This window comes from Triticum urartu, chromosome 2A (assembly GCF_056163025.1).
Source record: "Triticum urartu cultivar PI428250 chromosome 2A, HENAU_Tu73, whole genome shotgun sequence".
NCBI classification, from domain to species: domain Eukaryota; kingdom Viridiplantae; phylum Streptophyta; class Magnoliopsida; order Poales; family Poaceae; genus Triticum; species Triticum urartu.
Genome location: NC_141874.1, coordinates 239,904,091 through 239,930,262, shown reverse-complemented (window position 1 = coordinate 239,930,262; position 26,172 = coordinate 239,904,091).

Sequence of the window (26,172 nt, the reverse complement as noted above, 5' to 3'; positions counted from 1 at the left end):
TTTGTTCAATGAAGCCTATATGTGACATGTCCGATGTGTGATGAACTATATGCTGCTGTTGTATATGTTTCGCTGCAGGAAAGAAACAGAAACAGGAAAAAAGCCCCTGGGCACACCATTACCGAGGGTGGGTCTCGATAATAACTGTGAAACTGGACCATAATGCACCCTTTACCAAGAGGCCTCTCGGTAAACATGTACCAACCAGTAGAACCTGACACCTTTACCGAGAGGCCTCTCGGTAAAGTGTAATAACCTGTGGTGGCCCTAACAACTTTACCGAGAGCGGCTCTCGGAAAAGTTGGCCCTCGGCCTGCTCTCGTGGTCCCACATGTCAGGAGGTGACACGTGTCAGCCTCCTACTGGGTGGCTTTGCTGAGAGTGGCTCTCGGCAAAGTTGGCCCTCGGCATGTTTGCCTAGTCCCACATGTCAGGAGCTGACACATGTTAGCCACCTACTGGGTGGCTTTGCCGAGAGGGGCTCTCGGCAAAGTTGGCCCTCGGCCTGCTCTTGTGCTCCCACATGTCAGGAGGTGACACATGTTAGCCTCCTAATGGGTGGCTTTTGCCGAGAGTGGCTCTCGGCAAAGTTGGCCCTCGTCATGTTCGCCTGGTCCCACATGTTAGGAGCTGACACGTGTCAGCCACCTACTGGGTGGCTTTGCCGAGAGGGGCTCTCGGCAAAGATGGCCCTCGGCATGTTCGCCTAGTCCCACATGTCAGGAGCTGACACGTGTCAGCCACCTCCTGGGTGGCTTTCCTGAGAGGGGCTCCCGTCATAGATGGCCCTCGGCATGTTCGCTTGGTCCCACATGTCAGGAGCTGACACGTGTCAGCCACCTACTGGGTGGCTTTGCCAAGACTGGCTCTCGGCAAAGATGGCCCTCGGCATGTTCGCCTGGTCCCACATGTCAAGAGCTGACACGTGTCAGCTACCTAGTGGGCGGCTTTGCCGAGAGTGGCTCTCGGCAAAGATGGCCCTCGGCATGTTCACCTGGTCCCACATGTCAGGAGCCGACACGTGTCAGCCACGTACTGGGTGGCCTTGCCGAGAGGGTCTCTCAGCAAAGATGTCCCTCGGCATGTTCGCCTGGTCCCACATGTTAGGAACCGCCGACACCGTCTGCTATCCGCTAGATACTTTACTTTGCCGAGTGGTACTACTTGGCTCTTGGCAAAGTCTTTGCCGAGTGCCCGTGTTCTGGCTCTTGGCAATATCCTGTTTGCCAAAAAGGTGTACGCCGGGTGGCTATCGCCGAAGGTCACACTCTGCCGAGTGTCCGTGGCACTCGGCGTAGCCCAGAATTCCAGTAGTGAAGGCACAAGCAGCTTGGTGATCTGACACATTCTCCACTTTATGGTGTAACGTGATCCATCTCTGGATATAGTATCTCAGGGTTTCATTCGGCTTTTGCACACAATGCTGCAACTCTATCAACCCCGCTAGTTGCTTGCAAGTACCTTAAAAAGTCCCGACAAACACTCGAGCGAGCTCCTCCCAACTGAATATACTGCCAGGTGCTAACTGGTTCAACCATGCTCTAGTCGAGCCTTCCAACATCAGAGGAAGATGCTTCATGGAGACTTCATCATTTCCACCACCAATTTGTACAGCCACTCGATAGTCCTCAAGCCAAGTGTCAGGCTTAGACTCACCCGTAAACTTGCTGACTCCAGTCGCCAATCTGAAGTTGGGAGGAATCATTGCGGCCCTGATGGCTCTGCTGAAACACACAGGACATGAAATGTGCACTCTGCCGCCAGTCGGATAATCTCTATCATGGCCTTCTCTGTGTGCTTTGTTCCTGTCAACCAGACCTTGAACGAGAATAGATCTTGCATCAAAGCTGGGCTCCCTTGGATCGACTGGTATTCTTCGCTCGCCGCTTTGAGGGCGTCTGTCATCATGCCGCCGAGGCACATATGACCCACTCAACGGAGGAGGTGTGGGCACTCGACGACGGTCATCGTGGCCGAGGCGGTGATCATATTGCTCGTGGTTTATGTACTGATCTTGCCTATGCCCACGTCCTTCACGCCGCGGGGGCGATCTTGGGATGTGGGCCGACTGCACTATATCCGCCATCATAGATCTGCTATGAATCCTATTTTGCGACTGAGACACTGCTGGGTTCTGCTCTCCGGCTGCTCGGAGCAAGGCCCGGATCTGCATCAAACCTCTGCCAGCCTCCGATTGGGAAGGCTGGATTGACTCTGCTATTCGGGCTGCAGCCGTGAGATTCTGAATCGGAGTGCGGTATACCTGAGTTTGAGGCGGAAAAAGCTATTGTCGACTGGATGCAGGGATCCGCTGCCGAGCATGCTCGTCGAGTGCATGCTGGAGGTTCTCCAGTCGAGTGCGCTCAACCAAGTTGTCCAGGCGCGCTTCCTCCAAGGCCCGGGCCTCGGGGGTTTCTCCAATGATAGGAGTGTGAAGTGCATACATATTGCGTCGGCGAAGCTCTTCCCTCCGCTACGAAGAAAGGGGCTCGGGGCGGTACTCCTCGTGAACGCGCGATGGATCACCGCCGCCATCACCACCGTCGTCGCGGGGGAAGCCAGGAGGACTGGGTGGTCCGTTGACCATCAAGACTTCCGTCGCGGGATTGCTGCTGTCACACTCGGATGCGGTCTCGACGGAGCCAGTCGAATAGGCCGTAGAGAGTTTCATTGGGCTCGATTGTTGCGACTTGTGAGGTGGCCAACTGGCGGGCCACCGCGTGTCTCGCCCACTATTGGAGCCGCGACCGACCGGAACGCTTGCGCCAGCGAACAGCGAGGGACGAGGACACCATAGGAGCCGACCGATACTGGGTCGACGGTTGCCGGAGAAGGACGCCGCGGACGCACATGCGAAAGTGCGTCGCCTCGCGGACAGGGAGCGCATCGACGTTGAGTGGAGCTTCTTGAAGCCAAGCGGAGTCGTCGGCGATGAAAACAAGCGCGCCGAGACGAATCTCGCGGCCCTCAACCAGTCCGCCGGTGGAAATCATGATGATGCGAATTGGAGAAAATCGCAACTCCACCAAAAAGTCGCTAAGACACCTGCCCCATGGTGGGCGCCAACTGTCGTGGATCTAGGACTAACAGTAGAATGGGGGGTAGGTATGAGGAGGCAAGATCCTAGCTATGGCGAAGTTGTACACACGAGTTTTACGAGTTCAGGCCCTTCGTGGAGGAAGTAACAGCCCTACGTGTCGGTGCCCGGAGGCGGTCGACTAGATTATGTATGTGTGTGTTTACAGGGCGTGCGAACCCTTGTGCCAGTGGAGGGGGGTGGCTTATATAGAGTGCTCCTAGACCCCAGCCAGCCCATGTTACAAGGGTTTTAAGGTACATCAAGAGGGGGGTGTTACTGGTAACGCTAGCAATAAAGTGACATAAATGTCTATTAAGTCTATGAAGTAAATGTCCGACCGTTGCCATGCAGAGTGACTTTAATCTTCTGTCTGTCGAGTGGTAGTTATCACGGTCGAGTGACTTCGAGTCTTCTGAGTGGAATGCTTCGAGGTCGAGTGGATTATGCTATCCCTCGAATGCTTCTGGTTTTAGGGTGATGTCCTAGGAGGGGGTGTCTAGGTCAAGCCTATGACCCTACCCTAGGGACATAGCTTCATCACCTCCCCTCTCACTCGAACTCTCTATACCAACGGATTATACGGTCACTATGTCTGTGTATAGATCTGTATATTCACAACTGCAGGAGAGGGCTAACGCGACACTATGATCAGAGACCCTTTGCCGAAACTGTGTGCGATGCAATAATCGCAAATGGTAGTGTAAAAGACCGTCAAAGAAGGTGCAAAACATTTGCGATAATGGATGCATCAAACACGGTTAAGATTTTAGTTGCGTGTCCGATGCAGGGCATACGGTTAATCCTTCCAAATTGTTTGCGATGAGGCAGAACAACAAAAACGGGTAGACATAACAATGTGTGTGCGCAATGCAGGACACACGGTTAATCCATTCGAACTATTTGTGATGAGGTTGAACAACAGAAACGGGCAGCCATATCAATGTGTGTGCGATATACGACATACGGTTAACTTGGACAAACTGTTTTCGATTAGGGAACACAACAGAAACGGTTCAACTTAACAAGATGTGTGTGATATGCAGCATACAGTTCAGATGGATGAACTGTTTGCGATGATCCAAAAGAACACAAACGAGTCATGTAAACAAGATGTGTGTGATACGTGGCAAACAGCCGACTCGGATGAACTATTTGCGATGAGAAATTACAACATAGACGGTCAATACAGTTAATTCGTGTGTGATTCTGTGTGTACAAAAACTTTGAAAAATGCAAACTAGTTGCTTGCGGTGGCTAGGAGTATCACACACGATGCGTCTGCGAGTACTCATGTGCGATGATTAGTATGTTACACATACGTTTCCTTGTGTGAACATCTGTATGATTTGCAATATAGACAGTTAATATGCAGATGCCTTCTGGACATCGGGCACAAGCTTAAACTCAATGAACTGTGCACGATACTAATACTTTCCATGAAAATTTATGAACTTGGGTAATGACATTTGAGTAACATATATATAGTGGTTACACTATTCGACAAAAGGAGGATCTTCGTAACACGGTTTTGACAACCATATGGTCCATATCTACATAGTTAACATAGTAACAACTATCACATTTTAAGAGGCTAAGGGCCAACAACCATATGGTCCATATCTACATACTTAACATATATAGTAACATCTAGCACATTTTAAGAGGCCGAGGGCCTACAAGCACAACTATCCACTGGAAGCAGCTTGATCATGGCGACTCGGCATCTTGTCAATGAAAAGGAAGAGCCCTCATGTGCCTTGGTAGAGCAGGAGTAGAACAGTGTCTCCAATTTTCCAATATGGATGCATTTCCACGAGAAGCGAGAACTTGTTAATTTGAATGGTTCCATTTTTGCAGGCACAAGTGTAATTCGACCACGCCGGGAAATCGATCCAGGAACGGCTATAGGGGGGATTTCTATTGACATGTAGAATAAAAAATACTTGTAACACATCGTTGAAGATATATATAGTTTATGAGCATCAACATTAAAATAAGACTTTTTAAAAGCTCTTTGTGCACACTATTGGTCTTGTTCAGTGTGTGCACCATAGGTCTAATTAAGCCCATCCAAAATCCAGCGTTCATACGCTATGTTATCTCTGTTAGATTATCAACAAAGTTTATGACATGCTTCAAGTACTTCCAGTGAAATTTGGTATGCTTAGTAACATACAAATCATTCACTATGCATCCAACATATCCTGCTTAAAAGGTGGAAAGGTATTATTTATTCAGAACATGGCAGAAGAATATATAGTGCGCATAAATTGGTAAACAGAATTTGTTACTGCCTAGGAACGGAGTCAGAATATGATATCACAATTGGTTGCTTAAATAGTGATCAATTGGTTGCTTAAATAGTAATATGACAGCATGGATAAAGTTGAAAGGGCACTAACCTCGATCACACTTTGATTGGCTGATGATGTTGGGGAAGTAAACATCCATGTTTATTAGACCAGGCTGTGGTGCACGCACTAGAATTTTATTGCCAGCTTTCAGTTCATAACACTTAGATATTTTTCTCCAAAGGTCCGCATTAAAATAGGAGTGACCATCTTTATCAAGTTTTATGCTAAACGTCATTGTGAATCCATGTTGTGTTGTCAATATGACATCCTGGGAGTCATCGGCAAAGTAAATCCCAAGATTTCCTTCTACTCCTGTTCTTGCAAAGCAAGGGATGTACTACTTGAAATGAAAATTAAGATCCTAAATTAGATATATTGAAATAACTGAGCAAGATGCAAATATGGGAGTAACTAATAGAACATATCCATATATAGATGCAAGCAAAGTACAAAAATATAGAATTAAAAATAGATAATGTAACAAAGATTTGATGAAAATATATAGATAATGTAGCAACAGACAGAATATGTTCACAAATTTAGGCCATGCCGACCGTGGTAGGTTGAGATTGAACATACCAAGCGCTCCCTGAAGTCATCCGGAATGGTGAGATAGAACTTCGTTTCTGACTGGCCACGACCACAGGTGCCCGATTTGTGCTCGCACTGTGCACACATGAATGAACACCCACGAATCAGCTAGAACAAACATGACTCCACGGCGATTTCCGCCGATTGATTAACAGCGACGGACGGACTGCGATAAGAGATGAGTGAATATTTCGCTAATTAAGTTGATTACCTTCTCCATGAGAAAAATCCCTGGCCCAATCCCGCAGAAAACCCCAGTCGACCAGAGTCTAGAATGTCGGTGCAGATAGGCAGCGGAAAGCAGTGGAGGCGAAATTCGGTGCCGTTTGGAGCGCGACCTACGCCCGCCGCCAACAGTCGTTGAGCTTAAGGTGCAGAGTTGCAGAGGAGTCTACGGCGAGTGAGTGGGGACAAAGTGAGCGAGGGTTTTATTTTCCTTTTGTATGTGTGAGTGAACACACACGGTTCGTAGAGGCGACAGAGATGAATCATGTGCGATAGTAAATTAACGAGATTGAATGGGAATCCAACTTTCCTTTGTCCTTCATCCATAAGTTTTTTCTATGATGAATATGAACCCTGCTAATCACCGTGTTCAAATTTGACACTTTTCCGGGTTCATTTACAATATTTAGGGGATTAGGTGCATTTTGTAGGCATTAATGCACATAATTCAAATTCAAACAATTGGAGCATGAAAGGGTGCACAAGAACGGTCTGGAAAAACCATATTCGTGGTATTTAGTAATTTCTCAAGCCTTTTACAAGGAATGGGCAGAGATATCAATGGAATGCGTGACAATAGTCAACCACAAACGTGTCATTTACTGGGTTATCAACTATAGAACAGTGAAATATGTGCTTGAAAAACATGATGGCTGGCATGGTGCCATGGTATGGCCTCACGGTGCCCTGGTTAAAAGCTGAGAAGCTTTGATTTAAGTCGTCATGCACGCCCTTCATAAATCGAACCATCACCGAGGAAGTTCAATGCTTTCGAGAAGGAAATCACCAAGACTGAAGGGGAATCCAAATTTCCATCCTAGTTTGTCATTCAGTTTTTTTCCAACAATCAACATACCGCCTCAAATGAAACGTGTTCAAATTTGACATTTTTCCGAACTCATTTACCATATTTAGGGGATTGTGTGCATTTTCTAGGCATTAATTATGCACATAATTCAAATTCGAACAACGAGTGCATGAAAAGGTGCACAAGAGCGGTCTAGAAAACCATGCTCGTGCTATACAAAAAATGAAACACATGGTTGGAAAACATGACGCCTGGTGTGGTGCCATGGTATGGCCTCACCATGTCCTGGTAAAAATTGGAGAATGTTTTCCTTATGTCGTGATGCGTGCCTTTCATAAAACGAACCATCATCCGAGGAAGTTTCATGGTTTCGAGGGGGAAATCACCAAGATTGAATGGGGATCCAAATTTCCTTTGTCCTTTGTCCATGAGTTTTTTTCTATGATGAGCATACAACCTGCAAATCACTGTGTTCAAATTTGGCACTTTTCCGGGTTCATTTGCCATATTTAGGGGATTATGTGCATTTCCTAGGCATTAATGCGCATAATTCAAGTTCAAACAATCGATGCATTAAAGGGTCCACAAGAACGGCCTAGAAAACCATGCTCGTGTCATTTAGTAAATTCTCATACCTTTTACACGGAATGGACAGATATTTCAATGAAATGTGTGGCAATAGTCAACCACAAATGTCTGTTTGTTCGGTTTTTAACTATAGAAAAAATGAAATAAATGCTTAAAAACATGACGCCTGGCATGGTGCCATGGTATGACCTCACCATGCTCTGGTAAAAATTTGAGAAGGTTTGGCTTATGTCGTCATGCACACCCTTCATAAATCGAACCATCAACGAGGAAGTTCCATGATTTCGAGAGGGAAAATCCCCAAGATTGAAGGGGAATCCTAATTTCCGTCCTAGTTTGTCATTCAGTTTTTTTTCCAACGATCAACATAGCGCCTCAAATGCAACGTGTTCAAATTTGACATTTTTCCCAGGCTCATTTACCATATTTAGGGGATTATGTGCATTTTCTAGGCGTAAATGGACATAATTCAAATTTGAACAATCGGTGCATGAAAAGGTCCACAAGAACAGTCTGGAAAACCATGCTCGTGTTATTTAGCACATTCTCATGCCTTTTACAAGGAATGGGCAGGTATTTCAAGGAAATGTGTGGCAATAGTCAACCATAAACACGTCATTTACTCGGTTAACAACTATACAAAAAATAAACACATGGTTGGAAAACATGACGCCTGGCATGGTGCCATGGTATGGCCTCACCATGCCCTGGTAAAAATTGGAGAATGTTTTCCTTATGTCGTGATGCGCACCTTTCATAAATCGAACCATCACCGAGGAAGTTTCATGGTTTCGAGGGGGAAATCACCAAGATTGAAGGGGGATCCAAATTTCCTTTGTCCTTTGCCCACGAGTTTTTTCTATGATGAGCATACAACCTGCAAATCACCGTGTTCAAATTTGACACTTTTCCGGGTTCATTTGCCATATTTAGGGGATTATGTGCATTTCCTAGGCATTAATGCGCATAATTCAATTTCAAACAATTGATGCATGAAAAGATCCACAAGAACGGCCTAGAAAACCATGCTCATGCCATTTAGTAAATTCTCATGCCTTTTACATGGAATGGGCAGATATTTCGATGAAATGTGTGGCAATAGTCAACCACAAATGTCTGTTTGTTGGGTTTTCAACTATAGAAAAAAATGAAATAAATGCTTAAAAACATGACGCTTGGCATGGTGCCATGGTATGACCTCACCATGCCTTGGTAAAAATTTGAGAAGGTTTGGCTTATGTTGTCATGCACGCCCTTCATAAATCGAACCATCACCAAGGAAGTTCCAAGCTTTCAAAAGGGAAATCCTCAAGATTAAAGGGGAATCCAAATTTTCTTCGTTCTTTGCCTTGGAGTTTATTTCTATGACGAGCATACACCCTGCAAATCACCGTGTTCAAATTTGGCATTTTTCCGGGCTCATTTACCATATTTAGGGGATTATGTGCATTTTCTAGGCATTTAGCGCATATAAATCCAATCTAGCTACAGGTGCACGGGTGTGATGTGAGGGACGTGGATTGCCATTTGATCGCGGCGCATCCAACAGTGTACACGCGCGATCCGCGTGGTTGGGGTTTCGGCCAATCATAACGCAACACACAATAGGCTCAACGCACACTGTTTGCGGAAGCGATGGAGATGAACTGTGTGTGATAATGAACGAGGAAAATTGTAATGGAAGCGAAATTTCTGTTGTCGTTTATGGTTGAGCTCTTGAATACCACCACACTATATGGCTGCCCGGCCCCTCCGTCTCAGAGCTCTCTCCAGGCGTCGTCCATGGCATCGCGGCCCACAGAAACTGGTAAGGAAGCAAAGGCATCCCGCCGCACCGTGTTCCTCGCTGCCCGCGACCGCACACATGGTAATGAAGCGATGGCATCTTGCCGTGCCGAGTTCAACGCCGCCGCCGGCCAGATAGTTACATGGGTGTTGAGGCTGCCATGGCCGAATGGGTGGTGGATCTAGAGGCGGCCAATGCCGCACAGAAGGAGCGGAAAAGGTAGAAAGCAGTCAAGAAAAGAGAGTCCCGCCGCCGCAAGAAAAAAGAGGCCGCACGCCGTGGTGAGGAGAGCTTGGCGGAGCCGAAGCACGGTGGGCTGCCGCCTACAAGGCCGGGAAGGAGAACGCCGATGTCTGGCTAGCATGCCCTGATGGCTGCATGTGAGAAGTAGTTTAAGTTTTTAGTATTAGAGCAAATTACCAGTAGTACTTTAAGTTTGTAGTATTAACGTACACTGTCGGTAAGAGCATCCTTTGAGGGCTTTGAGCGTTGATTAGCATGTGTGCCCGTGTGCATTTTTTTGCGTTAATCATTAGAAGATCACAAAACACATGGTTTCTATGCCATACCCGTCTGTGTTTTTTGCGTTAATGACCCATAAGTCAGTTACCTATGCGATATTTCCTAATAAACCAGGCATACCATTGACCGAAAAAATCAAGTACACGTGTACATTTTTTTGGAGACAGGATCTGCCAACTTTATTTTTTCTCGCATACGAGTATTTTACGCGCTTCGTCTGTGTTGTGTGTTTCCCCCGCCCAAGTTTCAAATTTTTCACCAAAATTTTCATTTGGCGCGCGATTTAAGAATTTATTCCTCCAACCACATCCCCTTCCCCTCAGTATCCCCCCTCCCTCGCGCCTCCCCTACCGGCATCTCAAACCGCCGCCGCAACCACACCTTCAAGCACATCTACGTTCTGCTTGGATCCAGTCAGGTAACCCACCGATCTCTATCACGTCCCCAGCATGATTGCTTAAATGGCGCCTGTGAAACATCATCATTACTCCAAATCCCCCCCCCCCTGCCAGGAGCTGATGGTGGTCCATAGCGCGATGGCCGCTGTGCATGTTGACCCGGAGGAACACCTCGCCTCCGCCGCCGCCATGGTGCAGGCTCTGGCCCAGATGAAGCCCCCCAGCGGCTACCCCCCAGGACTTAACAGGTAAGATCTGACCAGCTAAATCTTACCAAAACCACTTGCAACGGCTATGATTTGTACACTTGATGTATTAAGCATGTTCGTGCCTTGTTTATTTCAGCACTACACAGTGTATGATGTTCAAATATTACCGTGTCCATCTCAATTTCACCAATACCAGCAACAAACTTACAATACATGACTCAGGATATCACTAGAGATGATGCCCATTTGCTATTCATAGTGGATGCTAACCCTGTTGCACTTAACATGGCTGTCCATGTACATACGCAGGGTCATAACGGTCGATGCTTTTATTTGCCGTCGAGGTGAGCTACATCCCATGTCTTACAGTATTTCACATAATTTGTGCAATTGTAGCTTAAATTCTACCCATTTACTTGTTGCCTGTAGGTACGCATGTCAGTGGCACTGATCCACGCTTCAACCCGAAGGAACGGCTCGCCTCCGCCTTCGCTGACTTTGGGCGAGCTCTGGCCAAGATGAAGTGCCCCAGCAACTACCTCTCAGGACTTACCAAGTTTGTACTCACCAGTTCAATCTTACCAATACTAGTTAAAATTAATGGCTATGTTCTGTACGATCGTTGTATTAAGCATGTTCTGGTAAACATGCCTAACACGTTTTTGCTACTTTCCCTACCTTTTTATAGACATCTGGGCCATTCTCTGCTCTAGCAGCACCTGCCTTGTGATGTTTAACTATGCCAATTGCATTTTTATCCGTACCGGTTTCAATGTCTATTAAGCCTATTGCAATTAATAGTTGAATCCATTTTTAAACAGTTGCATTTCAATGGCTACAAACTTACAAAACATGACTTAGGATGTTGTTAAGCCTGTTGCAATTAATAGTTGTATCCATTTTTTAATCTGTCCATTTGCTACCATGCTACTCTCCGCAATGAAGATATACTAGAGATGTTGCCCCATTTGCTTTTTTTGGTGGATGCTAGCCCTGTTGTACTTAACATGCTTGTCCATGTACTTACGCAGGGTCATAACGACCGATGCTGTTGTTTGCTGTCAAGGTTAGCTGCATCCCACGTCTTACAACACTTCACATCATTTGTGAAATTGCAGTTTAACTTCTACCACTTACTGGTTGCCTGTAGGTACACATGTTAGTGACAATGATCCATGCTTCGACCCGGAGAAACAGCTCGCCTCCGCTGCTGCTGACTCTGGGAGGGCTCTGGCCAAGATAAAGTGCCCCGGCAATTACCTCTCAGGACTTACCAAGCATGTACCCACCAGTTCAATCTTACCAATACTAGTTGCAATTGATGGCTATGTTTTGTGATGTCGATGTATTAAGCATGTTGTCGTAAACATGCCAAACACATTTGAGCTATTTCTGTACCTTTTTATAGACAACTGGGCCATTATCTGCTCTGGCAGCACCTACCCTGTGATGTTTAACTCTACCAATTGCATTTTTATTAGTACCGGTTTCAACGGCCATTAAGCCTGTTGCAATTAACAGTTGTATCCATTTTTAAAGAGTTGTATTTCAATGACAACAAACTTACAAAACATGAATTAGGTTGTTAAGCCTGTTGCAATTAATAGTTGTATCCATTTTTTAATCCGTCCCTTTGCTACCGTCCTACTCTTTCGAAATGAAGACATCACTACAGATGCTGCAGTTTTATTACCATTTGCTATTTTTGGTGGATGTTAACCCTGTTGTAGTTAACATTGGCTTTCCATGTACTTACACAGGGCTATAATGGGCGATGCTGTTGTTTGCCGTCGAGGTTAGCTGCATCCCATGTCTTATACACCATCTATTCCTAAATATAAGTATTTTTAGAGATTCCAATATAGACTACATAAGGAGCAAAATGAGTGAATCTAGATTCTAATCTAAACTATATCTATAATTCTATACACATCCATATGTAGTTCATATTGAAATCTAAAAAAATACTTGTACTTAGGAACATAGGTAGTTGTATTTTACATCATTTGTGCCATCTCAGTTTAGCTTCTAACATTTACTGGTTGCTTGTAGGTACATATATGAGGGGTAGTGATCCATGCTTCGATCCCTTTTGCGTATGGGGCAATGAGATATTCATGAACAAGCGTCAAGTGAGGAAACTAAGAAAGATTGTTAGGCGAAAGAAACAGGTGATTGGAATTAAGCTCTATATTTACACTTTGTCGAAGACAACAGTGAACTTTAGGATGGTAAGTAATGTGTTGCCTTTTCCCATGCCCACAACAAGTTACTCTATTAGACCTCAGTATCTGATATTTTTCTCTTTTCAGTGGTTTCCGAAGCTATTTAATGATGATTACCTTGCAAACTACATGACCGGAGTGGAGGCAACTAAGGTTAAAGTATATAATTCATGCTATCATGATAATGCTCTAGAAGTCATCCTAAAGACCGTGAAGGATGGGCGGGCGATCGTCACAATGGGTTGGACAAAAGTGGTTCGTGCCTATGGCATGCAGGAAGGCACATTATGGGCATTCTGCTTCTTCAACACCGTCGGCAGTCAAAATGATTTACACTTGTCTCCTCACCTTTACCGCCTTTAAATACCGCGATTCATCATAGTTAATTGCTGCCTAATCCTGTAATTACTGAACATATTGTACTGGAAATTTTATTTACGGATTCGTTGTTGAACCATTGTGCTGAGAATTTGAATTGCACGTTTCATATTTCAAAATTTCCAATTAGAATAATAAATTGCAAATGGTTCTAGCAGTAAAAGCGCTTGCGATGGATAGCCCAATGCCACACAGTTTTTTACATCAAATCGTGTGTGATGTAGTTAATGAAAGCAAACAGTTAACCAGCGCAGAGCGTGTGTGATAGTTACACCTTTCACACACGAGCGTATACATAAAACCGTGTGGGATGTACATCCGAATGGAAACATTTTCCCTGGATTGACTGTGTGGGATGTACATAAGAACGGAAACGTATTCCTTGTATTGACTGTGTGTGATATACATACGAACGGAAATGTTTTTCTGGGATTCACCATGTGGGACGTACATACCTACGGAAATGATTTTCTCGGATTACCGTGTGGGATGTACAGACCTACGGAAATGATTTTCTCGGATTACTGCGTAGGATGTACATATCTATGGAAATGATTGGGTTTCGATGCCTCGGCCGATTGCACACGGCCCCAGCCTGGGTCCCAGGAGGGCCTATCCCCAACGATTTCTGGGTCGTGTGGAAGGACACCCTATCGCACACACTGACTTGGCGACGGTTCCAAATTCTGTCGTGGAAAGGGGTAAAAACCATTTGTTTAGGACCGACGTGCACCAGTGATTGTTTCGTTCACCGGTCAACTGGTCCACATGCTGCCTTGTCAGATCGTGTTCTCTATCTTCGCGTGCTGGCCCATGTCGCAGTGGGTGAAAATAAGTAAACTAGAGGCTCATCTGACACGTAGTGAAGTAAACAAAGTTGAAACCACTCGGGGTAGCACCCCACACGCTAGAAAATGGAGGGCACACTTCTTCCGCGTGAATGACGCACTCACGCACAATTCACCATTGCGCGGCGGCATGCATAAAATGACGCACTCACGCACACCCAGCAGGCCAACACACAACACACACCAGCACACGTGTACACCGACGTCGCCGCCGGCTGAGATGATCGGCGAGGCAGCCAACAAGCGGAGGCGGCTCGCGCCAAAACCACATCCGGCGAGCCTGGACTTCATCAGTAGCCTCCCGGAGGACATGCCGCTCATCATCATCGGCCTCCTCCCCACAAAATCTACCGTGCAGACCGCCCTGCTCTCCTGGTAGTGCCACCCCCTCTGGCGCCGCGTCCCCCTCAACCTCACCGTCGACAGCTGCCTCTACGATGGGGATTGCAAACGCATGGCTGCAGTCTCCAAGATCCTTTCATCTCACCCTGGGCCAGCCAGACGCCTTGACATCCGCATGTTCAGTACCAACTACAAGGTCCAAGCCAAGTTCGACGAGTGGTTCTTATCCCCCACCCTAGATAAGCTCGAGGACCTTAGCTTTGAAGCCGGACGATGTCGCTATCTGCCGCCGTCCGCGCTCCGCCTCACACCAACGCTGCTCCGCACCAGCTTTAGCTGCTGCTATCTTCCCCAGATTAATGGCGCGCCCGCCCTTCTTCTCCCTCAACTCAAGCAGCTTGACCTCTTCGATGTTGGCATCTCGAAGAAGGCTATAGGGCACCTGCTCTGCAGCTGTACTACGCTCGAGTACCTTCGTCTTGAGCAGATCCATGGGTTCATTAGCCTCCACATTGCCTCGACGAATCTCCGATGGATTTATGTGTCTTGCTGGCCCTGCAATAAGACATCAATTGGGAAGAGATCACTCCAGCTGTTCCACGTTGTGGTCATTGAGAATGCGCCTTTCCTTGAGAGATTTCTTGGATCTGATCTAGAAGGTCCAACAAAAATCAGGGTCATTGACACGCAGAAATTGACAGCGTTGGTGTACTCGTCTGCCAAATTCTCTGAACTCTTTATTGGATTCGTAATCGTTCAGGTACATCACTCATCTTCTTCTCCGTCTTCTTGAAATTCACATTTTTAAATGTCTTCATGATGTATTTACGATTGTCATCCAAAAAATGATTCCCACAAGCTTGACCCAGTCTATGCGCACAGTGAAGATCTTGGTAATAAAATCTATCAGCCCCATTCTGGATCAAGTTGTTGGATTCCTTACATGCTTTCCATGCACGGAGAAGCTACTCATCAATGTGAAACTTCTTTCCTATTAGTAAATGGTAATCATAATGTAGCTCAATTTTTTCATAATTTTCCCAAATTACGATGACAAGTGTAGTGTTCAAAACTGCATCTGCGCATTGCACCGGAAGAAATGTTTTTAGTATTTCTTTTCTCACATGATCACCTTCATCGTTTTTTGTTGTACTACTATAGTAGCCTATGCTAGTCATACTGGAAAGTAACTTAGACTAGTAACTCTATGGTTACCCTAAGAGCAAGTACTACCTTCGTCTTGGATACTCTTCCTATTTTGTAGTATCAAAATTTGACCATAGATTTAACTAACAAAATGTTAATGCATGTCACTAAAAATTATATCATTGGTCAAATGATATAATTTTTAGTGACATGCATTGGCATTTTCTTAGGTAAATTTATGGTCAAAATTTTACACTAAATATGAGGTAGTACAAAATTGGGCTATAACATCCCTCCACTATGTAGGCCAAAACACGTGCCAAATTCACTTGTCATGTATTTGGCATTGATGCCCCTCCATTGCTCACCTAGTGCCCCAATCTGGATCACCAACTTTGCTCCGGTGCCAAATTAACTCATGCAATGAAAAAACACTTGCGTGGGAGAGGGAGAGGACCGAGGCAATAAAAAACACTTGTTTGGGAAAGTGAGAGGCTGGTGTAGTTGGTTTGATGGATTTGTTCATACATGTGGGTCTGTGTGCACAATGGTGCCAACTCTCTCATACTTGTTTGGGAAAGCGAGAGTGGTGCCAAAATCTTTTGATCTGACATCGATGCGTATTATGTGGCATACTTTTGAGAAATATGGCATCGGCCACATAGTGGAAGGCAACAAATGCCCAAGCTCTTCACGTGCTCCTAGGTAAATGAGAGGAAAGAGAAAGAGAAAGAGAGAGTGAGTGAAAAACCTTCACTAGCCAGCCAATCCTATCATATGAGTGAATGATATTGGTACCTCTTGATGACATGGCAAGCTTATACAGCCAGCTGCTCTATTATGTTTTCTTCTTTTGCAGATAAAAAAAGACCTGAAAGTGAAAAATGTGTTGCACTATAACAATCTCATCGAATGCCTTGATCTCCATCTTACAGAAATTGGTTTGATCGACTACCGAGGCAGCACATGTGAGATTAAATTGGCCAGGTTCTTTGTTCTGGAGGCAAGTGTGCTCAAGGTAATCAGGTTTGGCATTCTCTGGCGCAACAGTGAAAGGCATGCTGATCACCGCAAGCGTCTAAGCCCAAATTTCAAAGTCTCCGCAGAAGCTGAATTTGTTTTTGAAACATCAAGTGGCCAGAGACTCGAAAATTTATCTGCCCATTAGTGACTTGTCAGGGTGGTGGATTTTAGTTTGTATGATAATGCTGCATCAACCTAAAGTAATGAAAGTTCTTACGTAAAATTCCTAGTACTTCCCTCTTCGTAGGTGCAACATTACTCCTAACATTTGTAATATCAGTTTGAAACTTGTAATATTGCCGTGTCCTATTCCTGCATTTTCAAAATCATGTGAATCAAAGAGTTCCTGAGTTGGTGATGATGGTGTGCCTGCCATATTTCACCAATAGCTGTCAGATCTGGATTTAACGCATACAAACCAAACTTCTGTAGTTTTACAAAAATATGCCTACACTTGTTCCCTATTTATAAACAACTCCTTGTTTCTCACAATCAGCCTTATCTCCTCCCCACCACATCTAGAAGGCCATGGAAAAATCTGGCGCGATGGCCGCTGCCGGCGCCGTCCACCCCCATTTTTGGTGTTCCGTGCAATGCATGGGCATCTACGCACGGGAAATTATGTCGAACATGCTAGTTGTAAGCAGGCTAGCTCTACAGCCATGATGACAGTGACTGCAGATCGTGAGGCTGACTATGGTTTGCCGAACACGGCGCCTACACTCAGGTGTCATCTCCAGCGTAGGGTCTTGTCACTTCACTGTGAGGATCAGCACGAAATAATTTGACCAACGGATAGTACAGTACTACTACATTGGTAGTACGACTACTAGTACTAGCACCACCGTCTGGATTTAGTAGTACTACCACATCCATCTGGATTTAGTATTTGACTAGCAATATCTAGTAATGCATGTCACAAAAAATGTACTACTCCTGCTGTAAATAAATACATGTTGTATTGTTTTATTCCTTCTGCGAGATGGCTCAAATCTGAAGTCTCATCAATGAGACTACTATTGTACTCACCGAGCGCTCAGCTTGATAAGCTACCAACAAAAAATTGCAATCAAAGACTACTATTGTACTCACCGAGCGCTCAGCTTGATAAGCTACCAACAAAAAATTGCAATCAAAGACTACTATTGTACTCCCTCCGTACTGGTGCATTAGTCACGTTACGAAAACCAAATAGTAATCCCAAAACTTTTAGGCGAAGTGCATTAACTATCCACCTCATTCCCTGTTTTTTGCCACGAAAAAAGAAATCACCCAATATGAGACGTGGGGTGTGTATGCATCCAATGACTTGAGACTACTCCCTCCGTCTAGGTGTATAAGTCATCTTAGAGCAAGTGAAAAAGAGGAGTGGGCTCTCATGAAAGAGCCTAGCTATATGCGGATTCCTAGGCTGATACAATAAATATGAAGAAAGAGAGAGATAAGATGAGAAAAAGTAGTACTCTTATAGCCAGCCTTATAGCTAACCTTATTGTATGAGTGCTTGCAAGTGATGGCTCTATATGACATGGCAACATCATATAGCCAGCATCTAGCTATACTATTAACCATGCTCTTAGGTTGTGCATCGTGACCAAAACGAAGGGGAAAGCGAGAGAGCTTAATGTCTTTTTGCTAATTAATAGCATTACATGCATGAACTTATACTAGTGTCATGCATATGACACTAGTCTAAGTTACTACCTTCAGAGTGCAGAGTAACATAGTAGTAGTGTCATAGATGGCTTGATTTATTAGCTTGTAGACTTATCTTTTCTTGGAAAATGCTATGTTACAGTAACATATTATATTACTCTAAACAGATCTCTCCACGTTAAATAAATGAGACATAAGCAAACTTCTCTTGGACTGTGGTATGTTACTTGCAGAGTTACTCCCACTATGACTAGCATTAGCACAACATTTTTGGTTACATGCATTAACATTTTATTATTTAAACCAAAGGTCAAAACTTGGCGCAAAATGCAAAGGGGACCTATAAACCAGTAAACATCAAAGTTGTGTCATTTGGCCCCAACTAGAAGTCCGGTGAGATGACTATACTGCACCAACACAGAGGGGGACACAGCTTCATTGACTTACTGCACCTGCCTTTGGGTGTATGACACGTGGGCCCAACAGGTGGTTGGCCCACCTGTCATATAGGCAAAGGCAGGTGCAGTTAAGGTACCGGATCTCAGTCCCACAGGGACGCAACTTCATTGACTTACTGCACCTGCCTTTGGTCTATGACAGGTGGGCCCAACTGGTGGCTGGCCCACCTGTCATACATTCAAAGACGGGTGCAATAGAGGGCCGAGGATTAGATGGCCAACACATACGTTGCAAGACTAGTTGACTACAAGCTAGACCCATGGAGGCGATGAGCGCGAGCATCAGCCGGCTGTGCCAGATGGTCCACAACGCCGGCCTGCGGCCCGGCACCGAGGAACGTCTCCAGGTCATGCTTAAGGCCGCCTGGGTGAGAGGCCGCTTGGACAATAGCTTCGTCTCCTTGTTCGACGAGGTCCTTGTCGGCTTCCTCGACAAGTTCACCGTTGTCAAGAAGGTCGCGGACGACCTTGACGTACGCCTCCATCCCACGCACCCAGGCTCTATGATGTCTGCCACCCTCAACGGCTTCTATGGTGACAACCTCTTCGACGCATTGGTGGCCCTGCGACTGCCCGCCGTCACTCCGTAGAATGTCCAACTCGAGGTCGCGCTCGCCGCGCAGCACCTGGCGCAGCAAGACACCGTCAACATAATCACCCACGTCTATGCACAAATCGTCCACAAGGACTGCTACGTGCAAGAGGGGATGATAGGTCACCGGCCTTCTTGGGCCGCAGGGCAACCTTGGACGACATTGTTCAGAAGCACGTTAAGCTCTCCGCCAATGCCGCTGTTCCTCACACGTCGGTTGGTGACCCGGCGCACTAGGGCGTAAGGATGTCGTTGATGGATCCATATGTATCTTTATATTTCCATCAAATCCATGTAGTAGTATATGGTACTACTAGTAATTATCTTTCCTTTCGCATCAACTTCATAATTTTCATATGTACTCCATGCATGAACCGCGCCAGAACCAAACTTCTTATTACTCTAGGGAAAATCATTATTTCTATCTATCGGTCGTGCCATGGAGCATAACCAAATTTTACAAGCTACAAGTTCAAAACAAAAAGCCTACAGTGTTCGCGTCGCTCCCCCACATGGTTGGTCTGGCACGCCACTCAAGGGGGAATGCGTGTTGTGTTGCATTTTCACTTACAAGTGGGATTGTAGTTGAGCAAACCGACTATCGGCAAACCCCCACCACGCGATGGCTGAGAAAACAAGAGGGAGAAGAGATGGCTGTAGCACGGACTCCAAGAAAATTGGTGTCAGATGGGACTCATGTGGGTGGTGTGTGCCATACTGCTAGACGTGAATGCTAGTTATGGCCCATGCCACCCCACTATATCAAGCCTATATTGAGGTGCTGGTTACGTAGAACAAATTTCCTGGAGTCCGTGCTCAACCCTCCTCTATCTCTCTTCTCAGCCAGCTAGCAGACGCGCGGAGCCCATCGTTTATTTTCTCACATGCGGTCCCCCATGTCAGTGAAAATGCAAGAGGACCCACTGAACCTGCACATCTTTCACCTCGATGTGCCGGTGATGAAAAACAAATCCAATAAAGATCTTTGGTGGCCGCTTTTGGAGTTACTTAAGAGTGGTAAGATTCGATTTATACTTTAACCAAAGATGCACATCACGTGGCTTCAACTAGCACTCTGCATGACATGACCTGGATGCTGGATGTCCCAGGTGTCGGCAAAAAGAGGAACAACTCGACCAAATCTTCTCCACATTTAGAACGGAGGAGTAGGAAACACGGCAAGCCCTGTGCCTAAATCATACTACATACAAGCCCACCTCACGCAGTCACCCTATCACCATATTTCTCGGCCTTTGTGCGACACCTAGCTCTAGTTGATCTAACTAGAACTAACTATTGTGCTAGCATACTCCAATATTGGTTGGCTCTATGTGACGTGGCAACTTCATATAACCGGATGCTAGCTATACTACTACGACACTAACACTCAAAGAAGTGAGTCGAAAACCATTCATAAATTGAGTTATGCAAATGTACCATTCATTACATACAACAAGTCATCAACACACAACAACAACGAGGATACATGTTGGATTATAGATTAGTTCCAACAAGAAATTCTAGTAAATACTAAAGTTTTCATCACAGAACAAATAACAAGCAATGAAATGAACTTCAGCTCAACCAGTCCTCAGCATTGGAAACACTTGCTTTGAACCAGAAGAGTTTCTCTGGGAAGGGCCAGCTACTGTCAACCTCGAGACCAACGCGGGACTGATCATCTAGGCTGAAGCGGCCTATTTCATGACCCATATTGTGATAGCCACGATAGGGAAGCATAGCAATGTCCGAGGTATAGATATAATTGCTTCTCATAAATGGTAGTAACGTTGTGTCAACAGCAACTGGATCGCCTTTCACCATCATTGGGTAGTTTTTTCGAATGAATAGCGAGTATCCTCCAAGAGTATCAATACTAAACTAGGGAGAAGGTGTTGGTGCTAGCACAGTAGTATCCATCCCGAATACCCTTCAACAGATGTTGGAATAGGTCCGGAGAGTGCGACCATGGGAGACAACACTGATACGTCTCCGTCGTATCTATAATTTTTGATTGTTCCATGCCAATATTTTACAACTTTCATATACTCTTGGCCACTTTTTATACTATTTTTGGGACTAAGGTATTGATCCAATGCTAGTGCCAGTTCCTATTTGTTGCGTGTTTTTTGTTTCATAGAAAATCCATATCAAACGGAGTCTAAAGGGGATAAAAACCTACGGAGATTTTTTTGGAATATATGTGATTTTTGGGAAGAAGAATCAACGCAAGACAATGCCCGAGGGGGCCACGAGGCACGGGGCATGCCCCAGGGGGGTGGGCGTGCTCCTGACCCTCGTGGCCACCCTGTAAGGCGGTTGGTGCCCTTCTTTCTCCACAAGAAAGCCAATATCCGGATACAAATCGTGTTAAAATTTCAGCCCAATGGAAGTTACGGATCTCCAGGAATATAAGAAATGGTGAAAGGCCAGAATTGAGACACAGAAACAGAGAGAGACAGAGAGACAGATCCAATCTCGCCCCTCCCATGCCATGAAGGCCAGGGACCAGATGGGAAACCCTTCTCCCATCTAGGGAGAAGGTCAAGGAAGAAGAAGAAGGGGTCTCTCTCCCCCTCTCTCCCGGTGGCACCGGAACGCCGTCGGGGCCATCATCGTGTGACGGTGATCTACACTAACACCTCCGTCATCTTCACCAACATCTTCATCACCTTCCCGCATCTATCTACGGCGGTCTACTCTCCTGCAACCCGCTGTACCCTCTACTTGAACATGATGCTTTATACTTCATATTATTATCCAATGATGTGTTGCCATTGTATGATGTCTGAATAGATTTTTGTTGTCCTATCGGTAATTGGTGAATTGCTATGATTGGTTTAATTTTCTTGTGGTTATGTTGCTGTCCTTTGGTGCCCATCATATGAGCACGCGCGTGGATCACACCATAGGGTTAGTTGTATGTTGATAGGACTATGTACTGGAGGGAAAGAGTGACAAAAGCTTCAACCTAGCATATAAATTGATGCATACGGGATTGAAGGGGGGCCAATATATCTTAATGCTATGGTTGGATTCTATCTTAATGAATGTTAGTAGTTGCGGATGCTTGCTAACAGTTCCAATCATAAGTGCATATAATTCCAAGTCAGTGATGACATGCTAGCAGTGGCCTCTCCCACGTAAAACTTGCTATCGGTCTAGTAAAGTAGCCAATTGCTTAGGGACAATTTCGCAACTCCTACCAGCACTTTTCCACACTCACTATACTAACGTTATTGCTTCTTTACCTAAAACAGCCCCTAGTTTTTATTTATATGCCCTTTATATTCTTGCAAACCTATCCCGTTCCACCCACAAAGTACTTCTAGTTTTATACTTGTTCTAGGTAAAGTGAACGTCAAGCGTGCGTAGAGTTGTATCAGTGGTCAATAAAACTTGAGGGAATATTTGTTCTACCTTTAGCTCCTCGTTGGGTTTAACACTCTTACTTATCGAAAGAGGCTACAATTGACCCCCTATACTTGTGGGCTATCAAGACCTTTTTCTGGCGCCGTTGCCGGGGAGTTATAGCGTGGGGTGAATATTCTTGTGTGTGCTTGTTTATTTTATAACTAAGTAGTTTTTATTTTGTGTTCTTGTTTTCTATCTTTAGTTATGGGTAGGAAACGCAAAATACCACAAAAATTAGTGGCACCAATTGAACCAATGGTTGAAGAACCACTCAAAATCTATCACACTACTGAAGCTTTTTACTTGGATCATCTTTGATCCCTATGTGCTCGGGCTGAAACCCCAATTAGCTTAGTTGAGGGCAAATCTTTAGATGAGCATGCTTGTTATGTGCGACACCGCATATCTAAAAAAGGGAAACTTTTACCGGATCATATTCATCGTTTCCAGTGCTATGCTTGGAATTTATGTGAAATATATGATTGTACTTGTTGTTCTAAAGACCCTAAGAAACACCTTCCTTACCAATGTGAGTTTAGTGATAATGGAATCGTCTCTTCGTATACTAAGGGTGTTTATAATTACTATGATGTTCAACAAATTGAAGAATTTGTTGCTTTTAGAGGTACTTGTGAAATTGCTTATTTTACTGAAGAGTGTGATACTACTCTCTACAAATCTGAAAATTTGGCCATACTTAAATATTGCTCTGATAATTATGCTTCTAATCCTTATATTAAACCATATATTGAGGACTCCTCCGCTATCCAAGAAAAGACTAATATTTTGCAGGAGTCTATGGAAGAACAAATTAATGACATTGTGAGCTCATTGGGTGAAAAAGATGAGGAGGAGAGCGAAGAACAAAATGAGGAAGAGAGGATTGATCACCCATTCCCACCATCTAATGAGAGTAACTCTTTATCCCATACATTGTTTAATTTCCCTTCTAATTTAGCGAAGGATGAATGCTATGATGATTGTTATGATCCCGTTGATTCTTTTGAAATATCCCTTTTTGATGATGCTTGCTATGCTTGTGGCCAAGATGCCAATATGAATTATGCTTATGGAGATGAACTTGCTATAGTTCCTTATTTTAAACATGAAATTGTTTCTATTGCACCCACGCATGATAGTCCTATTATCTTTTTGAATTCTCCCAACTACACTATATCGGAGAAGTTTGCCCTTATTAAGGATTATATTGATGGGTTGCATTTTACTACTACACATGATGATTTTGATATATATAATATGCATGTACTTGCTGATCCTACTTGCAATTATTATAATAGAGGAACTACATCTCCGCCTCTGCATCTTTCCAATATGATAAAATTGCAAGAAACTATTTATACTATGCATTGGCCTTTACTATGTGTGCATGAATTGTTCTTTTATGACATGCCGATGCATAGGAAGAGAGTTAGACTTCATTGTTGCATGATATATGTTACTTTGTGCTCACTACTAAATCACAAATCATTGTTAATTAAAATTGTCTTTGATATACCTTGGGATCCGTGTGGATCCATTACTTGAGCACTATATGCCTAGCTTTAAAGAAAGTGCTACCAGGGAGACAACCTGGAAGTCTTAGAGAGTCATTTATTTATTTTGTGTGCTTTTATAAAGTTTAAACACAAAAAAATAAGGAGGGGAACCTAAAACTTTTTCAAAAAGAAAAGCGGAAGTGAGAAAGACGAGCATTGTTAAAGTGGGAGCTAGACTTGAACTTCATGCCCATGGAAACTTTGTGACCCTTGATTACAGAAACTTTTCAACAAAAATAATTATCCCCTTGTACAAATCCATTGTATCATAAAAATAATGTGCCAAGATTTGCCTTTAGGATGTTTACATTGCTTGTTGGTTTGTGTGGTGCAAAACAAAAACTTTGGCTGTAGTGTGCGATTTTACATTTTTTACTGGAACGTCAAACGGTTCTGAAACTTTTTGCATTGTATTTATATGCAAAAATTTTATTTTTACTATTTTTTCAGAATTTTTGGAGTACCATAAGGATGGTGAATGTGCAGATTACTACAGACTGTCCTGTTCAAGGCAGATTCTGTTTTTGATGCATTGTTTGCTTGTTTTGATGTAACTATCGATTTCTATTAGTGGATTAAGCCATGGAAAAGTTATATTACAGTAGCTACAAAACAATATGAATTGGTTTGCAACAGTATTTAGAGTAGTTGATTTGCTTTATTATACTAACGGATCTTACCGAGCTTTCTGTTGTATTTTGTGTGGATGAGGTGATCAAAGATCGAGGAGGTCTCGATATGAGGAGAAGGGGGAGAGGCAAGAGCTTAAGCTTGGGGATTCCCAAGGCACCCCAAGTAAATTTTTAAGGATACTCAAGCATCTATGCTTGGGTATGCCCCGGAAGGCATCCCATCTTTCTTCAACAAGTATCGGTATGTTTTCGGATTCGTTTCGTTCATGTGATATGTGCAAATCTTGGAGCGTCTTTTGCATTTAGTTTTCACTTTTCTTTGATGCACCATGCTGGTATGAGGTAGTCCATGGTTGATTTATAGAATGCTCTTTGCACTTCACTTATATCTTTTGAGTATGGCTTTATAGAACGCTTCATGTGCTTCACTTATATCTTTTGAAGTTTGGATTGCCTGTTTCCCTACACATAGAAAACCGCCATTTGTAGAATGCTCTTTTACTTCAATTATATCTGTTAGAGCGTGGGCATATCTTTTGTAGAAATAATTAAAACTCTCTTGCTTCACTGATATCTATTTAGAGAGATGATAGGAATTGGTTATTCACATGGTTAGTCATTAAATCCTACATAAAACTTGTAGATCACTGAATATGATATGTTTGATTCCTTGCAATAGTTTTGCGATATAAAGATGGTGATATTAGAGTCATGCTAGTGGGTAGTTGTGGATTGTAGAAATACTTGTGTTGAAGTTTGTGATTCCCGTAGCATGCACATATGGTGAACCGTTATGTAACGAAGTTGGAGCATGAGGTATTTATTGATTGTCTTCCTTATGAGTGGCGGTCGAGGATGAGCGATGGTCTTTTCCTACCAATCTACCCCCCTAGGAGCATGCGCGTATTACTTTGTTTCGATAGCTTATAGACTTCCTCAATAAGTATGTGAGTTCTTTATGACTAATGTTGAGTCCATGGATTATATGCACTCTCACCCTTCCATCATTGCCAGCTTCTTCTGTACCGTGCATTGCCCTTTCTCACCTCGAGAGTTGGTGCAAACTTCACCGGTGCATCCAAACCCCGTGATACGATATGCTCTATCACACATAAGCCTCCTTATATCTTCCTCAAAACAGCCATCATAACTACCTATATGGCATTTCCATAGCCATTCTGAGATATATTGCCATGCAACTTCCATCATCATCATATACATGACTTAAGCATTTATTGTCATATTGCTTTGCATGATCGTAAGATAGCTAGCATGATGTTTTCAAGGCTTGTCCGTTTTTTGATTTCATTGCTACGCTAGATCATTGCACATCCCGGTACAC